The sequence below is a fragment of the Pongo abelii genome, chromosome Y (genome assembly GCF_028885655.2).
Source record: "Pongo abelii isolate AG06213 chromosome Y, NHGRI_mPonAbe1-v2.0_pri, whole genome shotgun sequence".
NCBI lineage: Eukaryota > Metazoa > Chordata > Mammalia > Primates > Hominidae > Pongo > Pongo abelii.
The window spans coordinates 47,621,589-47,628,455 of NC_072009.2; the positions used below are offsets into that span (position 1 = coordinate 47,621,589).

At 39.6% G+C, this 6,867-nt stretch overlaps 1 pseudogene; it reads right to left on the reverse strand.

The window, feature by feature from the left end:
• Nucleotides 1-1,836: 1,836 nt before the first annotated feature.
• LOC129053481 (testis-specific chromodomain protein Y 1-like) lies at nucleotides 1,837-3,821 on the reverse strand (annotated as a pseudogene).
• Between the last annotated feature and the right edge of the window lie 3,046 nt (nucleotides 3,822-6,867).

Consider the following 6,867-nt stretch of genomic DNA (forward strand, 5'->3'; position numbering starts at 1 on the left):
TTCCAGTTTTTACATCCGACCCTCCATGTTCATTACTACCCCTATAGGAAATGCCCAATGAATGAGGTGCCAGTAAATTGCAAGTTTCTTTTTCATTACAGCACCTTAAACAAATAAAGTAAGACCTGGGGAAGTTTTCTGATACATCAATAAATATATAGAGCCTTTTTAATATCTAGCCTTTTTTTTGGTCTCAAATAGGAAGACGTTATGTTATTGCTAAGCCAAAATCTTACTGCTTCTGACAAACAGCCCTACAGTCAACAGAAAGGTTCTGGGCCAAAACACATTTCTTCCATAGCATGTCATAATAAATAAAAAGCAGTGAAAGACAGAAAGAGTGAAGAAAACACAAATCCTAATTTCCAGTAGAAAGAGAGACAGAGCACTTTGAAAAACCTAATTTAAGCCATAGTGATCCCATAGATGAGAAAAAGAAAAAAAGAAAAGAAAAAGAAAAAAGAAAGCAGGACATTCGCCCTTTAGATATCCCAGATCTAAACCATTCCCAAGCCAGGGCTGAGACGACGTCTTTAGGTCTTTGCATTTTCTGGCATTTCTTCATTTCCGGATGCCACTGCATTCTTCAGTGCCTGCAGAAAAGAAAGCTTGTGCTATGCCTGATTCACCTAAATATTTTCAGGGAACTGTCACCTTTACCAGCACCTTACCTGCTTACCTCATCACAGAAAACATGTAAAGCTCTGTGCAGTGATGGAACTCAACCAACACTCACTCATGCATCTGCCTCCATTCTGTGCCTGGTGCATCCATAGAAAACTGAAAGCTAAGCCCATAGTTTGAGCTGAGTGCTGCCTGTAAGATGGGTGTTTAAAATTAGACAAGAAGGCTCAAGGGAAACTTGCACAAAGGTGCCATCATCCGCAGAGATTGTTGGCTGGTGAAGCGACACCCTAGAGATGTTGTGGAAAAGATGACATTCATCACCAGTGGCCAGTGGATTATTCAACTATGCCTATGTAATGGAGCCTTGATAAAAACCAGCAAGACAGTATTCATAGAGCTTTTGGGTAACTGAACACATACAGTGTTCTAGAAAATTGTGTGCTCATAAAAAGAGACACTGATAATTTTAAAAGTCATACAGAGTGTAGGGGTCTTTGTTTTGAAAGAAGTTTCTGCCTTTAATAATGTGTCCAGAATTTTAACTTATTAACTAGAGCATACTCTAAGGTAACCTAAATCTGCACATTACAAACATTAAAACCTGGATATTTCCACCAAAGTGATTCCATAATTCACTAATATGGTGCAGCAAGTTTTACCTTAGAGAGATAAAGTTTTCTTTTGTTAACTGGGTAAGAACTAGACATATATAAAAGAAAAGAAAATCAAGTGATATCTCACCACAAATTCTAGTCCTATGTTCAGTTTAGGAGAATGATCATCAGTGAATTTTGTTCCAGAAATATTCATTCTAAAAGAGAAGTCTTTTAATTTATAATTGTGTGTCTCTGAAGTGTTTGTGCCAGTGTAAAGTTAAAGGCACCATCTCTGACAGTTCTGTGTCTTTTTTGGGAGGGAAGCTAAGGCTGCCTTGTAAGCCAGTAGCAGTATTCTAGGATAAAAAAATAAGAAAAATCAACATTATTACAGGATTCTCTGTCATAAACACCCAATAAAACACAACTCTGGTCTTATATATAGTAGTAGCCATAGATACATATTAGAGCTTGCAAGAAGAATCTAGTATCCAACAATCTGCTTTTATATTTGGGCTTATGTGAGCACAATACAAACACATTTGGGCAAACAAGCTGTTTTATTACTTCTTTTAAAGCTACAGTGCTTAAAAATTATGTGACCATTTAAATACCTAGTTTGGACCTTTCCAGTTCTGTTTCCAAACCTTAGCTATGGGTGAAACTGTTTTGGGCTATGAAGATGGATTAGGGCATCTTGCAACTCATGATGCATTTGGTTCAGCTTAGTTCTTGTGTCCTGAGCAGACAGACTGACAATTAAAATTCATCAATTTTATTTTCAACATACTTTAACATGGATTCTATCCCTTGGGCTGAGCTCCAGATCTTCCTCAGCACCTCACACTCTCTCTCATTGGCCTGTTCCAGCTCCAACTTAATATTACTGTGAACAAGGGCCTTACATTCTGCCAGTACAATTTGATTATATGAGGCAAGCTCCTTAATTTGAATCATAACCTCTTGGGTGAAAGTTCCACTCAAAAATACCTGAGAAACCAGACATTTGGCACATGCCTCCCATGCTGTCAGCTTTCGCCCAGCAAATAACATTTCATTGGCAGATGCTTTACCCATCATTTTTTGAAATGTAATAGTTGAACAGCCATCTGGACTCTGTCCAAAGGTCGTATAAGGGGTTTGGAACCAAGACTTTTCATTAGCCCACACGAGATCACAAAGAGGCAGGATGGATGCACTTAGTCCAATGGCAGGGCCATTGACTGATACAACAATAGGCTTTTAAAATTGAATAGAAGTATTCACAAAGTTCTTGATGGTGTCCACCATTTCAAAGCTTGCTCTGTTTCTGTCATTCCTTAAGTGCGTCACAAAGTACCCAAAATCAAGACTGCAGCAAAAGACACTTCCATCTGCACTGAACAGCACAAGCTTGCTGTCATCCACAGCAGCACTATTCAGAGCATTAACCATTTCTTTAATTACTTCTGTATTCAGTGCATTTTTTTCTGTCGATCTAGTTGATAGCACTATCTGGGTGAATCCATCCTCTTTCTTCACTACAATATCTCTGTAAGTGCTGGCACTTTCTGTTAACCTTATGGTAAATTACATCTTCTTGATAAAAGGCTGGTCTCTGCTGTCATCAGTAATATCTCTTTGCCCACCTTTCACCTCTGAAACTGAGGTATGCATGTCTGTTCTTCCATTGGCTGCTAATGGGTCTATTAATACCACTATACCTTTTTGGGTAACTGAACCTGTGGCCATGGAAGCAGTAAGTGAGCCATACATCTGCGACATTGGTGGGTGTATCTGAGTCTTGTTCTCTATTCCAGTTTGTTCTGCACCAGGACGTGAAAAATGGTCCTGGAGGAGTTTCCCTTGTGTCACCTTGAAGACCACCGTGTCCTGCTGATCTGCTGCAATAGGGTCCAGTTTCTTATGTTTCTGAAAGCCACTCACAGTTTTCTTGTCGTTAAAGGGGCTGTCAGGTGCAAGGGTCTTGATAGTTGAATTTATTATCTCCATATTCTGTGTGTTGGAGAGAATTGAAGCTGCCTTTCTCCTAACGATCTTGCTGGCAGGAAATAACTTGCTGTTTTTGGATCTGTGGTGTTTATCAGTCACTAGCGTTTTAGGAGATATCTTAGAATAACTCGCTTTTGTAGATCTGGAAGTTCTTCTTCTGGCATTGTTTGAAAAAATTCTACTGGTTCTAGTCCATGTCAGTTTTTTCTGTTTTTCAGTCTTTCATCTATTAAAATCATGTATACATTTTTCACTGTCTGTGAGGTGCTGCTCTGGTTCCCAAGTGTCATCCTGTTTGTTGTAACCTTTCCACCGAATCAAATACTCTGTATTCCCATTTTTATCTTGTCTTTTGTCAAAAATACTTTCAACCTCAAACTCCTGGGAAGCCATGAGGAAAGACACAGGATTGGAGCAGTTGCTGTGCCAACATTTTTTCAGTTGTGTTACCACATAGTCACTCCTTTCTGCCTCCAGTTCTTCACCAGCTTCTGCGTATGGATGAACCTCTTCTATTTCATCACCACTGGTGTAGTGAAAATTGTGTGAAATAGCAGCTATGCTATGGTGCATGATAGCTTGCTCAGTAGCCTCAGGTGAGGATAGCTAAATCCACAGCCACAACCTTCTGGTGTAGAACAGAAAGCTTTCTTCCTGCCTGTTACTCCTTTGTGCTTGTTTGTTTAATTGTGGTTGCTGTGACAATTGTATGGAACATTCTAATGTTATAACATTTTTAAAGTTACAATAGCTTACCTTCAGTAACATACAAAACCTTTACTCCTGTATAATTTACCTCCACTATTTCACTTACTGAGTCCTCAAAATTATACCTTCATTCATTTTATGTCAAAAACACAAATTAGAAGTGGTTTTTTTTATTAAATATATTTGTGTTTTAAGGTACTTGGAGAACAACTTGTGGAGGTGCATATTGTTAATTTTTTTTTTCTTTTTGATATGGAGTCTCGCACTGTCACCTCGGCTGGAGTGCAGTGGTGCGATGTAGGCTCATTGAAAGCTCCGACTCCCAGATTCACGCCATTCTCATATGTCAGCGTCTCGAGTAGCTGAGACTACAGGCGCTTGCCACCTTGCCTGTCAATTTTTTTTGTATTTTTAGTAGAGAAAGGGTTTCACCGTGTTAGCCAGGATTGTCTTGATCTCCTGATCACGTGATCCGTGCAACTCGGCCTCCCAAAGTGCTGGGATTACAGGCGTGAGCCACCGTGCCCGGCCAAATGTTGTATCTTATATATTTGTACATATATTTATCTTTACCTTAAGCTTTGTTTGTTCATATTGCCTTTGAGTGTCTGTCCATTCTACCCTGAAGTACCCCATAAGACATTTCTTAAAAGGTAGTCTACTTGTAAAGGGTGCCAGCTTTTAAGTGGGAATGTCATAATGTGTCCCTCTACTTTGATGGACAATTTGGTGGATCATAAGGTTTAGGTTTGACAGTTTTTTCTGACATCACTTGCAACATATTAGTCTACTGCTTTCTATCGTCTTAGTTTTCAGATAAGTAATCTACTGCTTTTCAGTGGTTATTAAGATAAGCAGTCCACTGGCTATTTTTAGGGTCCCTTTTACATGACTAGCTACTTCCCCTCCTTCCTTTGAAAATCCTCAAGATTCTCTTTGTGTTTGTTTTAGACAGTTTAATTATCAGGTAACTTTGAGTTTGTTTCTTTGAGTTTTTGTTACTTAGAGCCTGTTGAGCTTCTTGGGTGCTTACATATTGTCTTAAATTGTTTCATTCTTTATGACTATTTTGTTAAATAGTCTCCATGATCTTTGTCTCTTCCTTCGAACTTCCAAAATGCATATGTATGGCTGCTTGATGGTGTCCCTCAGGTTTCTAGGCTGTATCAATTTGCCTTGCCCCTTTTGAGACTCTGATCATGACCACTATATGGTTGAATGCCCCCAAGGGTATGTATCACAGTGTGGGGACAGTTCGTCAGTTGGTCTCACAAGGCTGATGCATCCCAGAGCTCAATTCCCAGACTTCAATCGTTGTGGTCTCATTAGTGCACTACAATCTAGAAATCTCTAAATGTGAGGTATCACACAGAGTTCTTTGTCTCATGGCCAAGAAAATTAAGGAGGATGGATGCAAAAACGTTGAATCAAAACTTTTATAAGTGAAAGTAAAAAACTCTTCACAGTGGGGGTGGAATGTGAGGGGTTTACCTATTATGAGACTGTGCTTTACAGTTTCTAAAGGCAGAGAAGTAAAGGAATGTGCTTAGTGTTTTTGGAGTAAGCGTTATTTGCCTTGGCCCTGAAACTTGGTCTTGGATTCACCTGGAGCTGAAGTGATGATTTGTAGAAGCTACAAGTCTCAGCCTTGGAACTTGGCCCTGGACCAAGAAAGGAGCTGAAGTGACAGCTTGGCCTGAGACCTTAGGCTGGGACCAATCAAAGGATGAAGGAATGTCTCATGGTCACAATAATTAAGGAGGCTGGATGATGGAAAGTTCAAGTAGGAGCTAAAGTAACATAACAGCTATCTGGACTCTGTCCAGATGTCATATAAGGGATTTGAGACAAAGTCTTTTCATTAGCTCAAAAGAAATCAAAAAGAGGCAGTGTGGATGCACCTATTCCAAAGTATGGGATGCTGACTGATACAAAAATAGGCTTTTAAAATTGATTGAAATTATTCACAAATTTATTGATGGTGTTCACCATTTCAAGGCTTGTTCTGTTTCTGTCCTTCCTTAAATACTTCAGAAATTACCCCAAATTGAGACCACAGCAAAGGACACTTCCACCTGCACTGAACAGCACAAGCTTGCTCCCACCCACAGCAGCCCTATTCTGAGCATTAACCATTTCTTTAGTTACTTCTATATTCAGTGCATTTTTTAATGTTGATCTAGTTTATAGCAACATCTGGGTGAATCCATCCTCTTTCTTCACTACAATATATCTGTATGTGCTGGTATTTTCTGTTAGCCCTCTGGTGAAGTACATCTTCTTGATAAAAGGCTGGTCTCTGTCATTGTCAGTAACATTTCTTGGTCCACCTATCACTCTTGCAACTAATATATGCATGTCTGTTTCTCCACTGGCTGCTAATAGCCCCATTAATAACACTATAGCTTTTTTGGTAGCTGAGTCTGCAGCCATGGAAGCAGTAACTGAGCCAGACTTCTGAGAAAATAGTGGGTGAATCTGGGTCTTGTTCTCTATTCCACACTGTCCTGCCCTGGGATCTGATAAAGCCTTGATGAGCTTCGCTTCCTCCTCCTTGAAGACCACTGTATCCTGCTGATCTCCTGCAATAGGGTCCAGATTCTTGAGTTCCTGAATGCCACTCACTGTGTTCTTTTGTGAATAGGGCTGTAACGGGCAAGTGTCTTTCTTGATAGTTGAATATAGTAGCTCCATATTCTTTGCATCAGGCAGACGTGACCCTGGATTACTGCTAAAATTCTGGCTGGCAGCACATAACTGGCTACTTTTGAATTTGTGGTGTTGGACAGACATTAGAGTTTTAGGAGCATTCTTAGAAAAGTTGGGCTTGGCAGATGTAGATGTTCATCTCCTAGTATTGTTTGAAAAAGTTCTAGTTGTTCTGGTCCATGCCACTTTTTAATTTTTTCTGTTTTTCAGTCTGTCATCTGTTAAAGTCAAATAT